The sequence below is a fragment of the Uloborus diversus genome, chromosome 8 (assembly GCF_026930045.1).
Source record: "Uloborus diversus isolate 005 chromosome 8, Udiv.v.3.1, whole genome shotgun sequence".
Lineage (NCBI taxonomy): Eukaryota > Metazoa > Arthropoda > Arachnida > Araneae > Uloboridae > Uloborus > Uloborus diversus.
Window position 1 is genome coordinate 147149406 of NC_072738.1, and position 22428 is coordinate 147171833.

Consider the following 22428-nt stretch of genomic DNA (forward strand, 5'->3'; position numbering starts at 1 on the left):
TTTTTTTTTTTTTCAAATAGCTTATTCACCGTATATACTTGTTTCTCCTATATACACCTCCTCAGCAATAAACGAGAGTATCATAATTGCTAACAATTGGGATTAAATAAATGTGCATTTTCCCTAATATTGTCATGTTATCGTTCGCCTGCAAATGCGAACCGTATTTTTGCTAGCTGCTGCAATAAAAAATCATGCGATCCACAATGGTGCTGTTTCCATCAGTCAAAATTACTTTTAGTCACTGAAATTGGTAGAATAAGCTTAAAAAAAATGTAGCTAGAATTTTTTTCCCTCCCAATAGTTATTTTTTGTTGTTGTTTTTTTAAGTCCGAAGTTTGGAAATCATTCTTGTTCTATATGACGTCAGAAGTGATATACTTTGGCGCGCTACTCGATTGGCGCACTGAATGTTTACGCATTGTTAAAAAAAAGGGTTGCCATTCAACAGTAATATTAAAAGCAATCATAACATGACTAGAAGCCACTAGAGGGCGCCTGTGATGCAGGGAGTTTTATTGCTGCTAATTTGATAAGTGTTTTTCTTACTATAATTTTTCATTATTACTGTCTAGTTTTAGGTTTTTTTACTTCACTTTATCATGTAATTTAGTTTTATTGTGTTTTGGGGGCTCATTTTTGCTGTTATTGTATACTTGAAGTGTTTTTGCATTTTTTGGAGCTAAGCCTAACATGTGGTGATCTCCTGGTTTTTGATCTTGTGTGCTTTATTGGGTGTAGCAACTCTGTTTATTTACTGCTGTTTTTAGTATTTATTCTGTGTTTTTTTGCATTTTTATCTTTCTGTTTTGCCTTTTGGAACATATTCACTGAGTAGAAATGGGTGTTATATGCATTATGAAAGAGGTAAAGAGTGGGAAGGGGGACAGGTGGATCTCTTGTGATTTATGTCATATGTTCTGCCTGTATAAGGGGGAAAATGAGTCTGTTTTTGAGGAGGATTATATTTGCACTAAATGTGCTGAACTCTCAGACTTAAGACTTAAGATGCTAGTTTTGGAAGCCCAGTTAGCATTAGGGTGTAGGCCAGTTGTAGAGGGTATAAATGTTCCAGAGATTCAGGGGGAAGTTTCAAATGAGGAGTTAGATTGGGAAACTAAAGGTGTAATTTTGGGGGACTCTATGGTAAGGGAGGTGGGTAACACAGTTGGGAGAGTAAAGCGTAAGGTGGCTAGGTGTTGTTTACCAGGGGCTCGGGTAAAAGACGTTAATATGGTTGCTGAAAAGAAGGGAGTATTGAATAAGGAGGACATGGTTACTTTGTGGGTGGGAACAAATGATGTAGGCCACAGTAAAAATGAGGAGTTTTCTAGGGAATGGGAATCCCTGTTGGATAAAGCAACCAGCTTTTCGACAAATGTCCAAGTGGTTGGTTTGCTTCCCAGGTATGGAGTGCATAGGAGCTGGCTAAATCAACGTGCAAGGTGTATGAACTTGCTACTGAAGTCAATTTGCGAAAAGCGCAGTATCAGGTTCATTGATGTATGGAGTCATTGTAAACGGGATTGGATTGCTAGGGATGGCCTGCATCTGAGCTCTACAGGGGTCAAAATGGTTAGTGGATTAATTTTAAGGGCTTCGGAGTCAAAAAACTAAGTTGGAATGGGGGGCATGGTTCAAGCATCAGGTATCGAGAGAATGAAATTTTTTTGGGTATTGCTAGAAATGGAAATAAAGTGACGAACAAGAGTAGTAATGTTAACAATTGTAATTTAGGAAATTTCAGGGTGTTGAATAAAAGCAACTTAGGCATGCTTAAAGTTTTCTATACCAATGCTCGCAGTATTAGGAACAAGATGGATGAATTGAAAAGCATAGTTATGGATGAGAAGTTGGATGTTATTGGAATTACCGAGACATGGGCTACCGAATCTGATGCAGAGTTATTACATATTGCTGGGTATAATTTGTTCAGACAGGATAGAGTAGGTAAAAGAGGTGGTGGGGTTTTATTTTATGTTAGAGACAATTTTATTTGCAATGAATTGGTCATAATTGATAAGCCTACTGATATTGATATGGTTTGGCTGGAGTTGACGAGCAGTAAGGGCAAAAAGCTACGCTTTGGAAACATTTATAGGCCACCTAATTCAAACCAGGGACAAGATGAACAGATGTACCGTATTATTAGTGACATGTCCAGTAAGGGATCCGTTATCATAATGGGGGATTTCAATTTTCCGGGTATTGATTGGAATAATTTTTATCCTGGTAATGGCAAAGAAGATGAATTTTTAAAAGTAATTGGTGACTGTTTCTTAGATCAAGTTGTAACTCAGGGAACTCGAGAGGAGGCAATTTTGGATCTAGTTTTTTGTGACATAGGTAGTTTTGTTCAGGGGTTGAGTGTAGGGGAGCATATTGGAGATAGTGATCATAACAGCATTAGGTTCCGGGTTAAATTTGAAGTGTGCAAAGATGATAATTTTAGGTTTGTGCCCAATTTCAGAAACACTGATTTTGTTGCACTTAGGCAGAGCTTGAAAGAGGTTTTTTCGTCAGGGTTGGAAAATAGCGACGTAGATCAGCAGTGGACGGAATTTAAGGATAAACTTGCTAAAACGGTTGGGGACTATGTTCCATTTAGGAGAAAAGGTGTTAGTACCAAAATTTGGCCCATGTGGTTCTCCAGGGAGACTAAAGAAGCTCTTAATTATAAGCAAGCCATTTTTCGTAAGTTTAAAGAAACTGGTAAGAGTGCGGAGAGGCTCCAGTATGGTAAGGCAAGGCGAAATTTTAAGTATTTGGTACGGATTCAGAAAAGGGAATTGGAGCAAAGGCTGGCAGATGACATTGATGGGAACCCTAAGAGGTTTTTTGCTTACGCTAATTCTGGGAAAGCTCGAAACAGTCAAATTGGGCCTTTGGTTGATGAGCATGGAAACTTAATACAAAACGACAGGGATATTGCAAATGTTCTAAATAACTTTTTTTCCAGTGTGTTTAACAATAACTGTATCTCAACAGTTGACACTAACAAGACACAAGCTATTATACAGCTTGAGGATTTTGTATTTTCCAGGGAGGAGGTTTTATTTCATTTGAAAAAGATTAAAGCAACTAAAGCTCCGGGACCAGATAATATTTATCCAAAAATTTTAGTTGAATGTGCAGAGGAATTAGTGGATGTTATTTTGAATATTTTCAATGCTTCTTATAACTCGGGGACGGTGCCAGAGGACTGGAAGCTGGCTAACATAACGCCACTCTTCAAGAAGGGGTCTAAAGGTATTGCTGGGAATTATAGACCTGTAAGTTTGACTTCGGTGATTTGTAAGATTTTCGAAACTTTGATCAAAATTAAGATCATGATGTTCTTAGAGACTAATAGTCTGTTGACTAGTTTGCAGTATGGTTTCAGGAAAGGTAAATCCTGTACTACTAATTTATTGCATTTCTACGACAAGGTTACCTCAGCTTTAGATAACAAAAAATGTGTGGATGTTGTTTATATTGATTTTCAAAAAGCTTTTGACAAGGTACCGCATGTTGCTCTTCTCAGCAAGTTAGCTGACATTGGAATAGGAGGAAAAACTTTACTTTGGGTTAGAAATTGGCTTACTGGTAGGAAGCAAAGAGTAGTTGTGAGAGGAAATCATTCTAATTGGAGTGATGTTTTAAGTGGGGTTCCTCAGGGATCAGTTTTAGGGCCTCTTTTGTTTATTATATTTATGAATGACATCAATGAAAATATTTCTGGAAGCATGAATTGTTTTGCTGACGATGTAAAAGTTATGGGGATTGTCGAAAATGAAGAACAAGTAAAACAGCTGCAAGAGGATTTAGATCATATTACTAAGTGGGCAGATAAATGGGGTATGGCAGTTACTGTAGGGAAATGTCAAGTGCTACACTTAGGTCATGGAAATAAGCGTATGAGATATCGTTTACAGGGTTCAGTCATAAATCAGGCAGAAAATGTTATGGATCTGGGTGTCTTTATAAATCAGGACTTCAAGTTTAGTCAACAGTGCAGTATTGCTAGTAACAAAGCCAACAAAATGCTTGGGTTTATCAATAGATCTATTTCAAACAAATCTAAGAAAGTTCTTCTGCCTTTATATAGGAGTTTAGTAAGACCTCATTTGGAGTATGCTGTTCAGTTTTGGTCGCCTTATCTGAAGAAAGATATTTTTGTATTGGAAAGGGTTCAAAGAAGGGTAACTAAATTAGTAAGGGGACTCTCAGATTTAGATTATGATACCAGACTTAATAGGCTTAACATGTATAGCCTGGAGCAAAGGAGAGTCAGAGGGGACATGATTCAGTTATTTAAATTTATCAAAATGAAAGATGTAAATGGATTAAATTTTTGCGGGGAAAGCAGGACAAGGGGTCATTGTTTTAAGCTATTTAAATCTCAGGCTAACTTGGAAATCAGGAAAAACTACTACTTTAGCAGGGTCGTGGGCACTTGGAATAGCTTACCGGAAGAGGCGGTAATGAGCAAGGGAGTGGATAGCTTTAAGAGGGCCATTGATCTTCATTGGGGACTAATTAATTGACTAGGACCAGCCTAGCTGGGCCCAGAGCCTGTTGCTGGTCGTCACATTTGTATTTGTATTTGTATTTGTATAATGAGAATTTTGAATGAAGGCTTTTCTGTATGATTGCGCTATAATATTTGTATTTTTATCTAATGCCAAAAATATTGCACTCTGCGCTGATGGCATTAGTGAGTGATATTTTATCACTTGTGATGTCATGAGCAGAAGCGTAAAAAATGTAATTGAATCTGCGCACCGATTAAAATAATTTTTAAAAAATACTAAAGTTTGTCAAATTAAAAAAAAGGGTTAAAATCTATGTTTTAAAGCATGCTCTTTCAGAAAAAAAAATACTTTTAAAATTTCAGAAATCAATGCTTTGTAAAAAATGTGTGTACCCCAGGTAAAATGCACAAGTTTTTGCAATTAAATAGCACACTTTTGTCAACGCTTTGAAACACATGCATGTGATTTTTATTACAAAATTTATCTATGATGAAAACTAACTTCTTTTTTAGTACTTTGAAGTTATATTCTACAGTAAAAATAGTCATACTCTCATGAAGGGAAGATACCTTTTTTTTTTTTTTTTTTGTCCTTACTGTGTTTTACTATAACTTAAAATCTGCGCGTCTCATTCTCAATCGGCTTTCCTAAAACAAAAATTAACCGAATTATTTTTTCTTTTGACTTAACATACGCATAAATTGTGAGGTTAAAATATCATATTTTTTTCTAAGAAAACTCATGGACTGACAATAGATGAAACGGAAAACGCTTGATTAAACTCTCAGGCATTTCAGTTTTTCAAAATTAGTACTTGCGTGCATTAATAATTTGCTCAATATAATAGCAAAAATATGTAAGCAAATTATATTTTGCTTAATGCTTTTGCTAATATAGTTTATGTAAAAATATAAAAAATTAACGACTACATTAAAAGAGCAAAACTTTACAAAACTGCTAAAATGTGCTTTGGGACATTTACAAGGAATCTTTTTCAACGCAAGGAGTTTTCATATAAGAGGCTATTCATTAATTACGTAAGGGTCCCGAGGGGGAGGGATGTTGGAAAAATCTCTACATACCTTTACTTGGAGGGGGGGGGGGTCAGACCCATTTTTTACGAATGTTTTCCAAGTCGATATTTTATATTAGAAATCGCGCGGTCAAGTGGTTTGGTAATGTAAGATAAAGGGGTAAAATATAATAAAAGAATCGCACTGTGTATGGAATGTCATATTTTCAATTAGTATCGCATCATATACAAAAAAAAAAAAAAAAAAAAAAAAAAATTGTCGAAAAAAATATACAGTCTAGATTCCTTTTAGCAAATATTTCTTTGCATCAAAAGGTTTTTAAGAAAAATTTAATAATATAATTCGATATTATCAAATCAAATAGTACGTGAACTAGCTGTTACGAAGGCCGCACTGGTTTCTGGACCTATGGTACAGAGAAGTAATGATAATCCTTTCGAAAGAAAGAAAGATTAAAAAAAACAAGAAGTTCCGTCTAGAACTAGACGAGCCTACTTTCCCGTATACCCATACTACTTTCTAGTACCTGATCAATATTCTCAAAAATAGCTAAAATCGCAAACATTTTCAAACATATTTTTTTTTAATATTTTAAGCTGATTTCTAGGAATAAAATATTCCTTTCTTTTCTTCAAAAAAAACGAACAAATAAATTAGCAGCACCTTTTAAACAAAGCAGCTAATACACTTATTTCCATTAAAAATTTTTTTTAACAGCTTTCAAAACGAAAAAATAATAATAAGTTCATTAAAATAAATACATCATATAAAAAAAATCGTTTCTTTTTCCCCTGTTGCCGAAAATAATTTTTTAAACGAATTAATGCACTTACCAAAATAAAAAAAAAAACAATAAAATGTCAACTTAAAGAAATAATTTTCATTGTCAAAAAAAAAAAAAAAATCGTCTGCGCATATTTTTCGAGTTTATTCACCGAAAACTAAATACCTAAATTAAAACTTTAGCGTGAAAATAAAAACAAATCATATCAACAATAATTATTTCACAGTTAAAACCACAGCAGCGGAGTCAGAGTCGGAGTCAATCTCATTTTGGGATAAAAGAGTCGGAGTCGAATATCCAAGAATCGGAGTCAGTCATTTGTCCTCCGTGTATAAATGTTTGCCAAAGCTGCGAAGTCAGAGTCGAAGTCGGGGAGTCGGAGTCCGATTAATTGTCGGGAACAGGAGTCAGAGTCGGTGTCAGGTCCCCCTAAATTCTCGGAGTCGGAGTCGGGAGTAGGTCGTCAAGAGCTATTTCCAACAAAGTTTGTTTGAAGTAAATCCGCCTTCAAGTACGGAATCTACATTGACTTTCAGTTTCCCCGTAGGCGCTAATGTTAAAGGATTTGAACTGTTCAAAATTGAACGGAAAATTGTTCAAATCAAAAAGATATCTTATATACAAGTTTTTTATCAAAAGCTTTTTCCTACAAAGTTTGTTTGAAGCAAATTCGCCTCACAGTTCGGAATTGCTTTGAATTTCCCCGTAGGCGCTAATGTTAAGTTTTTTTGAACTGTTCAAAATTGAACAAAAAATAGTTCAAATCAAAAAGTGAAATATGGGAATGAGGTGTCCTCGCCGAGATCTTTCGAACAAAAAAAAGTTTGTTCGAATCGGACTATTCATTCAAAAGTTATTAGGGGGGGGGGGGAAAGACAGACAGACCGACAGACATTTTTCCCCATCTCAATACCCTACTTTCCAATTTTTAATTTTTCAATATTTATTTAATTATTTTATTTATTTTTAACTTTTTTTTGTTTTTCACGATATTTTTAAGATGCATTAAGCCTTCTTTCATGCTTTTTTCTTCTTTTTCTGACTTTTACTGGGAAAGTAGGCTAAAAACAGTGCAAAAAGATTGTTGATGAAATATAAGATTTGAATAATTTTATAGTCTATGCATTATTCGATATCGCTGGAAAAGAGACGAATACGTAATTTCCAAAATATATCTATTCATTATAGATTATAAATATTATAATAAATCTAAAATAAAAGTGTCGTAACATTTTTATTTTTATGCATATTAGCAACAAAATATACTAGTTTATTCCTCCAAATGCGGGCTTCACTTCCGGAGGTTTTAACTTAGTGTAAGATTTAAAACTAATTTCAGTTCATTAATTTGCCTTGTATAAACCGAGAATTTTTTGCGTCTACAAGAGAGATATCGGATACATTCGAATATCGGAGCAGAAACTTGCAACCAGTGATATTCCCATCAATTATTCTGAAGTGAAGGTATACTCCTTGTACTTAATCCATTATGCACAACATTTGCATGCGATCATATACATAATATGTCCAGAAATTCTTGAGGGTATAACCCAAGGGTGATAGTTGTCCGGGTTTCCAGGGAGAAGAAAAAAACTGGTAAAATTAAAGTTTGATATTTTCCTTATGTTTCGAAAATTAACTTACAACCAGCACTGTAACGGAAACAAGAAGTTCCGTCTAGAACTAGACGAGCCTACTTTCCCGTATACCCATACTACTTTCTAGTACCTGATCAATATTCTCAAAAATAGCTAAAGTCGCAAATTTTTTCAAACATATTTTTTTAAATATTTTAAGCTGATTTCTAGGAATAAAATATTCCTTACTTTTCTTCAAAAAAACTAACAAATAAATTAGCAGCACCTTTTAAACAAAGCAGCTAATACACTTATTTCCATTAAAAAAATTTTTTAACAGCTTTCAAACCGAAAAAATAATAATAGGTTCATTAAAATAAATACATCATATAAAAAAAATCGTTTCTTTTTCCCCTGTTGCCGAAAATAATTTTTTAAACGAATTAATGCACTTACCAAAATAAAAAAAACAATAAAATGTCAACTTAAAGAAATAATTTTCATTGTCAAAAAAAAAAAATCGTCTGCGCATATTTTTCGAGTTTATTCAAAAAAAACTAAATACCTAAATTAAAACTTTAGCGTGAAAATAAAAACAAATCATATCAACAATAATTATTTCACAGTTAAAGCCACAGCAGCGGAGTCGGAGTCGGAGTCAATCTCATTTTGGGATAAAAGAGTCGGAGTCGAATATCCAAGAATCGGAGTCAGTCATTTGTCCTCCGTGTATAAATGTTTGCCAAAGCTACGAAGTCAGAGTCGAAGTCGGGGAGTCGGAGTCCGATTAATTGTCGGGAACAGGAGTCAGAGTCGGTGTCAGGTCCCCCTAAATTCTCGGAGTCGGAATCGGGAGTAGGTCGTCAAGAGCTATTTCCAACAAAGTTTGTTTGAAGTAAATCCGCCTTCAAGTACTTAATCTACATTGACTTTCAGTTTCCCCGTAGGCGCTAATGTTAAGGGATTTGAACTGTTCAAAATTGAACGGAAAATTGTTCAAATCAAAAAGATATCTTATATAAAAGTTTTTTATCAAAAGCTTTTTCCTACAAAGTTTGTTTGAAGCAAATTCGCCTCAAAGTTCGGAATTGCTTTGAATTTCCCCGTAGGCGCTAATGTTAAGTTTTTTTTGAACTGTTCAAAATTGAACAAAAAATAGTTCAAATCAAAAAGTGAAATATGGGAATGAGGTGTCCTCGCCAAGATCTTTCGAACAAAAAAAAGTTTGTTCGAATCGGACTATTCATTCAAAAGTTATTAGGGGGGGACAGACAGACAAACAGACAGACAGACAGACCGACAGACAGACAGACCGACAGACAGACCGACAGACAGACAGACCGACAGACAGACAGACCGACAGACAGACCGACAGACAGACAGACCGACAGACCGACAGACATTTTTCCCCATCTCAATACCTTACTTTCCAATTTTTAATTTTTCAATATTTATTTAATTATTTTATTTATTTTTGACTTTTTTTTGTTTTTCACGATATTTTTAAGATGCATTAAGCCTTCTTTCATGCTTTTTTCTTCTTTTTCTGACTTTTACTGGGAAAGTTCAGGGCCGATCCTAGCAGGTGTGCAGAGTGTGCACCGCACAAGGGCGGCCAAAGCAAGGGGCGGCCGCAGGCCGCATCATATAGTACTTTTAATCAAGCAAAATTCCTGAAGAATTTCTCAAGATAACATAATAAGTCGAATAATTATGCAGAATTTTAAATGTTCAATTATCAAAGTGCCAATTTTCCAACAGTATAGCATAATAAGAAAAATGGAATGTTAGAGCACATTGTGTTGCTCTATTATCCATTAATATCAACTCTTTACTCACTTGCTTCATTTGGTTGCAAAATTTGTGACAGAACTGGTAATCAGGCATGGATACAGGGGAGGGGCTCTAATGCTAATCCCCAGTCTCCCAAGCTGTTATTGACCCTTAACAATGAAGACATATTTTATGTTAAAAAAAATTTTTGCTGATAGAATACTCTCGCAAGTATTTCAAACAACAAATTCTGTGTTCAGCAGTCGTGGATGCGTGGAGACTGGAGAGACAATGGAAAATTGCGACTCCCCTGAGAGTCAAACATATATAATTAACGAACTAAAATTTTTAATTTTCCCTCTTTACAGCAATTTTTTTCTAATTAAAATCACGAAAATGAACTGCCCGGTTTCAGATCAGGTAGGAGGACAGGGCCCTTGCCCTGGATTACAAATTTTAAGTGTAGCTCCAAAACGAAGATCCAAAAGGATGCCTTGACGAGACTAAGGAAGGCTTCAAACTGCGTTTTTAGGACTTTAATTCCGGAAAATTTCGCTGGTTGAACCACCGATTTTAAGGACCCAATGAAGTCTCTTATTCACCCTTTCTACCTTAATGTAATCAAACATAGCCTAAAAATGGTGGCTCCAAAATTTCTTTTCTGGGAACAGCTCTTCCTAACGTCATCAAAAATTGCTCAATGGTATTTTTCGAATTTCTTTTTTGAAATTTTTACGGTAGAGGACCCTGAAATTCATTCCCTAAGATTACTACCAAAGATGGTCTGAATTAGCGTCTCTAGAGAGGCCCCACATCCTACCCCCTCTCACTTAACGTATTCAAAAACAAACTAAAATTGAGTTTTTCAATCATCAGTTTCGAAGAACTTTGGGGGAAATACCGCGGATCCCCCTTTTCTCCAACGTAATCACTATAGCTCAAACTTTCGTTTTTAGGTGGTTCCGTGAAGCCACCAAACCCTACCTGCCTAAACTAGCCTGAAATTGACTTCAGTTTCAAAAAACAGTTCTTGAGGGCACACTGAATCCCCAACCGCTCTTTGTCCCATCGTTATCAAACAATGCCTAAAATACGATTTTGGGACTTCCATTTCTAAAATATTTCGGATGGCATACGTAAGTTTTCACGGCGCTAGGGCATCTGGCATTCCCCATCAATCAGAGACACGTCTTTAGCTGTATTTTTCAGATATTAATATCGAAAAATATTCAGAAAGATCCGCTGAAGTTTCTCGGTTTCCTTAACGTCACCAAAGATAGCACAAAATTGCGCTTTTTAGAGCCCCAAAACCCTTTCTTCACAAAAATAGCCTTAAATTGATTTTAATTCCGAAAAATATTTCTCTCAGTTCGGAATATTTTCCCGTTTCCCCTATCGTGTCCAAATCTAGCGAAAAATATGTTTTTAAAACAATAATGCCGATAAGTTACCAGAGGAAAGATGCCAGACCCCCTACCGTCACCAAAGACAGTCTAAATTTGAGTTTTAAGCTTCAATTTTGAAAACTTTCGATAGGAGACGACCGAATCTCCCTCTCTCCAGCAACGTCAACAAAGATAACCCAAAATTGCTTGTTTAAAACTTCCGTTTCAGAAAAATTTCCGAAAGAGCGCCGACCCTTTCTAAACTAAGGTTACAAAAAATAGCTGCAATTTAACATCAATTTTGAAAGAATTTTAGGAAAGAACTCCAACAGTACTTTTCCCTCAAGTCTCAAAAAATTTCCTAAAATTGCAATTTTTGACGTCAATATTGAAAATTTCTCCATGGACCTTGAATGTTCCCGACTCTTTTGTCCTTGCAACTTGCAACCAAACACAACCAAAGATTAACTACAGCTATTTTTCATACGCCAATTTCGAATATTTTCTAAGGGCGATCCCCCCCCCCCCCGTTTCTCCCTCCTCCATCTTTCCTCTGATGTCACCAAAGACAGGCTATAAAATGCGTTTTTACGATTAGTAAATTTTTTGTACCTATTACTTTCTTCAAAGATATAAATTGTACCTAAGGAGCTTTTTCAAACTTTTTACATAAATTCATCCTTTTTGTTTTTATTTTTTAAATTACAACTTGATACAGAAATTTGAAGAAAGATTTATACGGGCGTTATAGTTAAAAAATGCAAATTGCTCTTCAGGGGCGGCACATTAGGTCTTTGCACACGGGCGGCCGACACCCTAGGATCGGCCCTAAAAACTACTGTTTATGTGTAGCTATAAGGGTCCCTTGGTAAAAATTGTAACCGGTAGCTAAGTCACTTCATTGGTTTAGGAAATTTTAAAAATTCGATGATAGAATCTAAATTATAAGTGAACATTTTTGAAGTTTGAGGGTATACGATGTGTCGAAAAAATGTCTGAGAGTATACGACGTATATATAGGCTTGCCTGACGTCCCGGTTTAAACGGGACAGTCCCTGTTTTGCAACAAAATCCCGGTATCCCGGCCGGTTTACTTTACGTCCCGAAAAAAGATAAATTTGATTAGATATGTCCATAAAAGTCTAAAAATAATTAACCGTGAAGGATTATTTAGGATTGAACATTGACTTGAAAAATTAATACCGGATTAGCTGGTGAGGATTTTTACAACAAAATTAAAACCAAAAAAGACTGTCTAAAAAAGTCCTATACAATGAAAAGTACATCTAAATATTTTTCAATCTTTTGTTTCTCATTCAAAGTGTTTTTCTAACTAAAACAAATTGTAAATATTTACATCTAAGAAGTGAAATGTTCAAATTTTATCTACTTGTATCATTTTTTATCAACCCTGTTTTAAATTTATAACTAGGACCCATTTATTCATAGTATTAAGAATAAACTGCCCTATAAAAACACCCCAAAAATCAGACAGGAGTATGTACCCTTTTGAATACCTACGACGTTGGGGGCCGGGGGAATTTCGGTGTCCCGGTTGAACATTTCAGAAATCTGGCAAGCCTACGTATATGGAGCATACCCTATGGGAACACCCCCTCTTGCAACAAACATTCAATGGTAAATATTGCATTTTTTTCAATGCTTGCTTTCTTTAACTTTATGCACGTGGTCAAAGAAAATCCCCCAAAACTGTTTTTTTTTCCAACGACACCAATTACGTGTCAGATAAAAGGAATTTATCTTTAAAATATATTTTGTAGTTCACTCGTGCTCTGATTTGCTCCAAATAGTTTATATAAACTGTCAACTTTGGGTGAGCTAATGATTTCGTTAGAAAAATGTTCATTCTCGGACGTTTTCTGGGGGTGCAGAGAAGCTATCTCGTTAACAAGCGTTGACAAATATAAAGATTATTGATGAAGTTGGGATTGCAAAGAAATAAATGAGCTGATGACACATCAAATGGGGCGAGAACGAAAAAGAATATGGAGCTATAGTGTATTTCCAAAACAAGTCGTCAATATTATAAGTATTTTGTTTACACGTGAAAAAATTGAATTACGACTAAACCTGTAATTAACCCCGATTTGATGTGAAATTCAGTGGAAATAGCTTTTCGTAACTAATAAGCTGTGAAGAAGGCTTTGAAAATGAGTTCAAAATACAGGACAGGACAGTTTCTATTTCTGGAAAGAATATTTTACTGACATTGAACATTTTCTTATGAAAATATTTAGTATATGTTTAAAAAATTTTCTACAATATCTATTTTACACTTTTTTTTATTGGGAAACAATACAGGGGATAGTTCAAAAGAAACGTCCCTTTTTTATGAGGCACTAGCGAGGGCACTTATCGGCTGAACCAATCGAAGCAAATTTTTACAGGTGATTGATTGAAGGTTTTGCGCTCGAGATTATAATTATTTTTAACAATACAGAGTTCCCGGTTAAGGTTACAGTGAAAGAATATCGAAATTTTTGAGAGATAACACCCACTTTTCCTTGCACAAATTGATCAACATGTTGAACTAGTATGTTGTGGCCATCACGAAACTTTCTTCTATATTTTTCCTTTTTCTGATCCCTCCCCATGCTTGACGAGGAAGCAATATTCCTAACAGAAACAAAATTACACATGCAAAAACTTGACGACCATCCCAATGTCTGAATTATTGTAAAAACAAAACAAAGAGCGAAAATTGAAAGTTACTTTAAAAGCCTTACTTGAATTAATTACAAATATTTTATTTATTAACAAACATAAGATGGCAACAGTTAAAAATTTTAAATCATTGAGATAATATTTCCGATCATTTCCATACAATTAAAATCACGAGAAATACGCAGACGACAATCTATTACGATTTATCTTTCTTATTGTTGCATTAATAAAACTATTTTTATTCGCAAAAAAAAAAAAAAAAAAAAAAATCAACACCTCTTGGAGCGATTGGAGTCAAAATTGAACCAAAGCCTGTTTACGTATGGATTCACATATATTCCAAATTTCAACCAGAACGTAGCATTACTTCTTGAGATAGGGCACTCACAATGGAAAAAAAGAACGGGCGATTGCGCTACCCCCTTTTTAGCTGTTGACACCAAAATAAAATCAGCTCTTATACCCACTAAGGGCTACTTGTCAAAAAATTTTTGTTTGATTCCGTTCGTTATTTCTTGAGATACAGCAGTCACAATTGACGACAAAAAACGTTCTATAGCTCAACCCCCCTTTGAGTTATTCACACCAAAATTGAATCAGCACCTGATCCTGTTAATGGCAACATATGGACCAAATTTTGTTTGATTCCGCCAGTTACTTCCTGAGGAATAGCAAGCACGCGTAACTCAAAAAACGTCCCATTGCTCCACCCCCCTTGGAGGAATTCGCGCCAAAAACTAATGGGCACAAGTTCACATAGGGGCACATATGTGTACCAAATTTCGTTCGATTTCATGCGGTAGTTTTTGCTGTAGAGCGGCCACAAAAAACTGGTCACACACAGACGTGACACACATACATACACACACACATACATACATACACACATACATACATACACACACACACACAGACAGACAGACATTTTCCAAAAATAGTCGAAATGAACTCAGCACACCTCAAAACGTTCGAATCCGTCAAAATTCGAAATTCGAAAATTTGCACGAATCCAATACTTTCTTCTATATATTAGATATAGAAGAAAGTAAAAATCATAAATGATGTTGGACCCAGCAGCAGATTTTTTTTTTTTTTCAGTAGTCTGCGAAGGAGATTAAAAGACGCAAAAGTATTCTTAAGGTAGACCAGCATTAAATTAGTCGTCACTATAGTGCCTAGAAAGAGTAGTGTGCCGGTCGGCGCTTTTTTCCCCGCGATTCTTGAAGACAAATTGTATGAAAACCGCTAGAGGGCAGTGCAGTCGAGGTGCACGTTCAATTTCGCTGTTTTTACATTAGTAGACGCGGGATTTTGTTACAATTTAGTTCCGCGTTTCTCTTTTTTACCTTTATTTCGTGAATATTTCATGAAACAGCGTTTAAGGCTTTTAATGGAGGCATCAAAGTTGAATATTAGAAGAAATAAAGCTTTATCTTGTTTCGTACCAGGTTGCAAAAGTGGATTCAAAACATTCAAGGAAAAAGTTACGCTTTTTAAAGCTACAGCAGATGAAGAAAAACTGAAGTGAAATTCGTTAATTCCCAGGTTAGATAAAGTTTTTGATAAATATTGCTCAATTTGTGCTCTGCATTTCGAAAAAACATTTTATTGAAGCGCATTTTAAGCATATTATAAATGGTGAGGAAGTTTTGATTCCACGGGGAAAACCTTTTTTGAAAGATGAGGCAATTCTGACAATTTCCCCAAATCTGCCAACATACTTTGCTAAAAAATTACCAAAGAAAAGGTCCATCAGGAATTATGCAGTTAAAAAAAAAGGTTCCCTGTTTGAAAAAAATAAAACTTGATCTTTCCGCAGATGAAACTGAAATAACATAAATCTATTATAAATGGAATTGTTCATATTAATTTGCCTAACAAATATTGGGTTTGTATGAAATTTAAAAAATCTTCAAATATTGTAGTTTTTGTATTTAATGAAAATTATGTGGAAAATAATATTGACGATAAAAAGATCATTTTTGAAGTACACACAAAGACAAGGATGTTTTCAAAACAAAATTTTACACAATTGACTCTGAAAATTTAATACTTATATTTTAAAACAAATGTATTATCAATCGAGATGGCTTAGGGCGCAGTTTGTTGTTGTTTTTAATGCCACTTAGGAGACTCAAGCCCCATTCATGTAGCCAGCATGAGTTTAAAGCAGAAAGGAGCGACTTCTGAGTCAATGAGGCCCCTAAATGAGAAAGAGCCCGACTTGGGCACGGTATATGGTAGCACCATCTCTACAGTTTATAGGTCTGGAGAATAGGTTGGAAATCTCCAGCAACGCTACGCCTGGTAACTGTTAGCTACCGACCATAAGACTTTCGGACAAACGGAATCAACGAGCACGTAAGTTATATTTTTAAAAAAAGTTTTTTTTCTTGAATTTCAGCCTTTTAAAATCCTGTACAAAATTGATAATTATTATTGTTATTGGTCCTCTGTTATCGAGATAAAAGGCATATAAGTCTCCCGAAATTTTAAGAAAAGTGGCGAATTTAAACACTTGGCGAGGGATTGAAGGTACCAATTTCTCACAGACGATTTCCTCGTCTGCATGTGGCAGGACATCCATATCTACAGAGCGTGAGAAAGATGTCCGTCCCCATCGAAACTCGCTAAATTTGGAACAACGAGACTCGTTTTTCTTAAAATTCCCATAGGCTTTAAAATCTCATATATCGACAACGGGAAAATATTTTTTGCGTCCAAAAACATGTATCACAATGTTCTTTTGATCGCTACTTATTTAGATTTTTTAATTGTAACACTGTCATGTTGTTTCCTGATTATGGGTAGGGAGATTCAGAAGCTGCGCTTCCTTTTAAAAGAACATTTTAAAGCTATCATAAGCAATGTTAGACAAAGGAGAGGGACGAGGAGGTTCCCCATTTGTTTTTAGTTTTCAAGGATACATTTCCTTCGCTATTTTACGTATGAGATTAAAGATAAAAATACATAAATACTTTTTTTTTGACAGTGATAACGTCAGATTCAAAAACTACTTCTGTTTCGATAATTATCGACAACAAAACCGTTTGCTGACAGGTTCTAAAGAACGTTGTAAAAATACGCAAACTAGCAGTTTGACGTTGATGAGTATTACCGAAAATTCAACAAATAATCAAGCCAGCTGTTTGCCAATAGCAGTTATTTGCAAATTAGTATGTAGTTATACATGTGATCGGAGCAAGTGGCCCTATTATTTTTTTAATGTAAGGAAAGTCCTGAAAATATATATAAAAAAAAGAAAACAGGTCGGAGTCGGTAGGTTTTCATGCGACTCAGACTCTTCGGCTCAGACTGAGAAGCCCTGATAATTTTAATTAGCTTCAAGAATTCAGAAGCAGTTTTATTTTGAAACTAGCTGTACCCGCACGACTTTGCCCGGAGGAGAAAATTAAAAGGTCATTTGATTAGCCTGTATATTTACAAATAATGGATGATGAGTTTCTCGCCCATTGGCTATGTATATTCGCTCTTCCCATGTTACGATTCCACGTCATGATATTCGTAGTTTACTCGTCCATCTTATGATAATTTTGCTTCGGAAACTGTTCTTAAAATTGGAATAAAAAAAGAACAAAATCGAATTTTCGAAAAATCTCTTCGAGGTGCACACCCATGCTACAAACTAACTTTGTACTAAATTTCATGAAAATCGGCCGAACGGTATAGGCGCTGTGCGCGTCAGAGAGATCCAGACAGAAATCCAGACAGAGATTTTCAGCTTTATTATTAGTAGAGAAATAAGAGACGCGCAGTTATTGAATACTTAGGGACCATTCATTAATTACGTAAGGATGATTCTGGCAATTTTTGACCCCCCCTCCCCCCCATGTAAGGGTACGTAAGATTCCCCCCCCCCCCCCTATTCTTACGTAAGATTCCATTTCGTTTTTCAAAATGATAAAATAACAAATCTTGGAATCGTTATTAAATTAACATCATTAAATTAAACCATTTGCGTAAAGAAATAGTTACTGAAAAGTTAAAATCTAAACTAAATGTTTTTTCGGCATTTTTTTTTTTTGATGTAATATTAAATACAAATAAAACATGCCATACACAATGCGACTCTTTTATTATATTTTACACTATAAATTCTTTGTAAAACAAATAAAAAAGCATCTTATCCTAACACGTTTCTTACCTTCCAGACGTAAATGGAACATAATCTCTGCCAAATCAATTGACCGCGCAATTTCTAATGTGAAATACCGACTTGGAAAATATTACGTAAGAATGAGTTTGACCCCCCCCCCCCCTCCCAAGTAAGGGTACGTAGAGGCTTTTCCAACCCCCTCCCCCTCGGGACCCTTACGTATTTAATGAATGGCCCCATATAGTCTACTATTTTCATTGAAGCTAAATTAGCATAAGGTAATTTTATATGCTTCAAAAAATAAATGAACACCCATGTAACAAATTAGCACTTATTACAGAATTTGTCTTTTGCGCAGAAATAAGTTCAATCCGAAAAACGGGGCTTTTAAACTGCGAAATCAGCATGCAATCGCTGATTTAAAACAAGTCTGACTAGACGACCCGTGCGGAACTCCGCACTCTGCTTAGAATCGTTTCATGCGGCATTTCTCTCTTAAAAATTTCAAAGAAGAACATTATGAAGAAGAATTGAAAAAAGTACACGGATTTAAGTAAACGGAAAAAAAATAAAGGCACAAAAGAAGGAATGTAATTTAAAGACATCAGCGACAAAACCTCGTTAAATACAACGATGTGATGATGTAATGATCGCTCACTTTTTGGTTGTACGTATTTTCAATACAAACATTAATATCATTAAAAGTGTGACTGAATGACTCGTGAAAATCAGTAGCTGTGCATGTGAAAAAACGGGTTGTGGCAAATACAATCCTGCCTATGTGAGCCTGTAACGGGAAAAAAGAGGCATAAAAGATATATGTATTGGCACGGGTTCGAACTGGCGCCATTCTGATTGTCAGCATGACACTCCAACCAACCGAGCAATTTCGTTTTCGTTTTCGACTGCTATTCATTGAAGCAATGTGTAATAAAAAACAGCCAAAAAGCTTTTTGCCAAAAAAAAAAAAAAAGACCGTGCGTCTATGTTTTGTCATTAGCCAGCTGATACGCTTTAAAATTATTTGTAAAACACGGAATTTTATTAAGGAATGAGGAAGATCTCGCGTAGCGATTGAAACAAACATTCTAGAGAAATAATATATTAGATTGAAAATAAATGTTTTTATTTTTGAAAATTAATACAATTTCCCATAGCTGGCTGCTTTAACCGCTACGGCTTGAAGGCCAGCAAATGTTTTTCTGGTAATCGAACACTTAAAATTCAAAACCGAAACCAGTTTAACTGAATGCGTTTTATATGGGTAATTTTTCGAACGTAGAAAAATTGCAATTTTTTTCCCGCCGAAAGCAGAAGATAAGAAAAGGATTTCTTATTTTTGAAGTTGATAACAAATTTAATGTTTTTTCATCGTATTCGAATAAATAGTTAAAGGTTTACTGGGTGAGACTTGTAATTTCAATTTGGTATAGTAGTGTTTTATTTATACAAAAGGTCGAACACTGCTAAGAGCAAAAACTACATTTCAGCATACAATGAAGAGTTTTTCTGCGCAAAAAGTATTCCCTTGAGGTCTGAATTTTTTAATCTAATATTTTTTTATGCTTACATTATATTCAGTAATCTGAACGGAGTTAAAGCTTTTTTAAAAAAAAAGAAAGAACACCATTTGATTAATTGTCAATTCATCTGAATAATAACAGTAGCCTGCATAAAAGAGTTGAAATGCCAAGGAGCATTCCCGTCGCGTTTATGTTATTGCCTTAAGTGTGTTATCTGTTGTAATGAGTTTTGTGAGGCTCTGAAAAGTTGAGTTCCGAATCTGACAATGTTTACCTCTGTTTCGGTAAATAGGGAGCGGTAAATGGTGCTAAATTGAGTTGAGAAACTTTCTTAGTAGTTTTCAAAAATATTCTAACTAAAATCCGAGCCAATAACACGTCTATTTTTCACTAAACTCCCCTAAAACAGGTCAACATAGTCAAGGTGACAGCTCAACTAACCAGAGCTGCACTCTACATATAATGCGTAATTTTAATCTGTAATGCGTAATACTAATCTAAATTAGCTATGGCGGACCCAATGTTCCGCTAATTTATAGCCGAACGCTCTACCAAAAAAAAAAAAAAAAACTTATCAATGAAACCGAACAACTAAGCCCAGTGCTTTTAAGCTTTATTTTAAAAAAAAAAGGTTTAATTATGATTTTTTTTTTTTTTTTTTTTTTTTTTTGCCGAAAGCGGTGCAAAAAATTGGAAATTTTTTTAGAATTTTGAATAAAAAAAAGAAAAGAAAATCTGTATAAGAACTACAGGCCACATCAAGGTTATGCAAGAGCAAGGGGCGTTTCCGAAAAAATTGATTTTTCGACCGTAGGTCTGATTTTTGTCATTAGCTAGTTCGATAAGCTTTAAAATGAGGGGTAAATCAAAGAAATCGATCAAGAATTGAGGAAGGTCTCGCGTAGGAACAAAAAACAGGCTATAGAAATAAAATATAAGGATCTCGCATTCCGACAGAAAAATAATCCTTAGAAGTAGTATATAAGATAAGATATTGAAGAGAAGTGTTTTTGTTTTTGAAAATTTATACAATTTGTTATCGCAGGTTGCTTGAATCGTTATGGCTTAGATGGCAGTACGTGTTCATCATTTAAACGATCGGTTAAAATACAAAATCAGTTGAACTGTGTTCGTTTTTTAAGCGCAGCTTTTTTGAATGTAGTAAAAATGTGACTGGCTATTTGTTTTTTGCCGAAAGAAGAAAAAAAAAGGATATTTTACCCATCAAGTTGTTAGTAATTTTAATGTTTTCTTCGTATTCTAATAAATATTCATAGCTTAACTAAATGAAAAGCGTAATTTCAATTTGGGGTAGTATTTTTTTTTTTTTTTTTTTTTTGTTCAAAGAGTCAAAAACTGTCATTAGAAGATCTACATTTTAGTAAACGATTTTTATCTGAACAAAAATTATTCCATTGTAGTCTGAAATCGTAAACCTAATACTTATATTTTCGTTTACATCATGCTTTATTTTTCTGATCGGAACCAAAGCTTTAAAAACAAAACAAAAACCTTGTAATTAAGAATCAATTGCGCTACAGGTTACATCAACTTATTCTAATAGAAAGGAACGTTCCTACCTCATTTATTTTAATCCCTCACTTAGATTACTTATTATTTATAAGTGTCCATGTAATGCATGATATTTGTCTAATTTTTCGATGCAGATCATCCGGGACGGGGCTCGAACACTCGTTCTTTTGGTTACCAGTCGAACGCTCTGCCAATCAAGCTATTCTGCTCTGCCGATCACGGAGCAAGTTAAACTTATAAATTTATCCGAAAACCTCAGTCCGGTGCTTTAAAACAGGTTTTTTTAATGGAAAAAATAATTTTTAGACTTTCGGTCTATTTTTCGTCAGTAGCCTAAACGATAAGCTTTAAAATGAGTGGTAAATCAAAGTAATCGATCGAGAATTGAGGAAGATCTCGCGTAGAAACAAAAAACAGGCTAGAGAAATAATATATAAGGATATTGAAGAAACATTTTTTTATTCTTGAAAATTTTTACAATTTGTTACCGCAGGCTGCTTGAACCGTTATGACTTAGATGGCAGCACGTATTCATCAGTTAACAGCACGGTTAAAATACAAAAAACATTGAACTATGCTCTTTTTTAAGCGTAGCTTTTCGAATGTAATAAAAATGTGATAAACTATTTGTTTTTTTGCAAAAAGAAGAAAAAATATATATTTTACCCTTTAAATTGAGGTAGTATTTTTTTTATTTGTACAAAGAGTAAAAAACTCATTAGAAGGATATATATTTCAATATACGATTTATTATTTTTTTCTGATTAAAAAACAATTCTATTGTAGTCTGAAATCTTAAACCTGTTACTTATATTTTCGCTTACATTATGCTTTAAATTTCTTACCAGAGCCAAAGCTTAAAAAGAAAAAAAAACAACGTACAATTTAACACAAGTTTTCTTATCAGCAACGATCGTTTCCTTCTCATTTATTCTATTCCTTTATAGTTGCTATTCACTTAATTAAGTGCTCATGTAATGCGCAATATTTCTCTAATTTTTTATTGCAGATTGTCCGGACGTGGGCCCGAACACGCATTCTCCTGGTTACGAAGAGAATGCTCTGCCGATCAAGCTATTCAGCTCTGTCGGTCATAGCGCAAATTAAAGTTATAAGTTTAACTGAAAACCTCATTCTGGTTCTTTAAAACAGGTTTTTCGGCTGAAAAAAACAATTTTTAGACCGTGGGTCTATTTTTCGTCAGTAGCTAGCACCATAAGCTATAAAATAAGGCGTAAATCAAAGAAATCGATCAAGAATTGAGGAAAATCTGGCGTAGAAACCAAAAACAGGCTACTGAAATAATATATAAGGATTGAGGAGCATAACGTACTCCTCGAGCGCAGCGCCATCTGGATTTTCCTCAGACCTGACCTCACTTTTCCCCCGTCGATCGGCACACTACTCTTTCTAGGCACTATAGTCGTCACACATCAAATTATCATACCGTGGCACGAGTTTCATTGTTGAAACACGCGGCTTACTCGATCATCGGCTATTATT

General features: G+C 34.8%; 1 protein-coding gene across 1 annotated transcript in view; it reads left to right on the top strand.

The window, feature by feature from the left end:
- Positions 1–22428, top strand: part of LOC129227254 (equilibrative nucleoside transporter 1-like) — a 99144-nt gene that overhangs the window by 11327 nt on the left and 65389 nt on the right. The window lies entirely within an intron of this gene.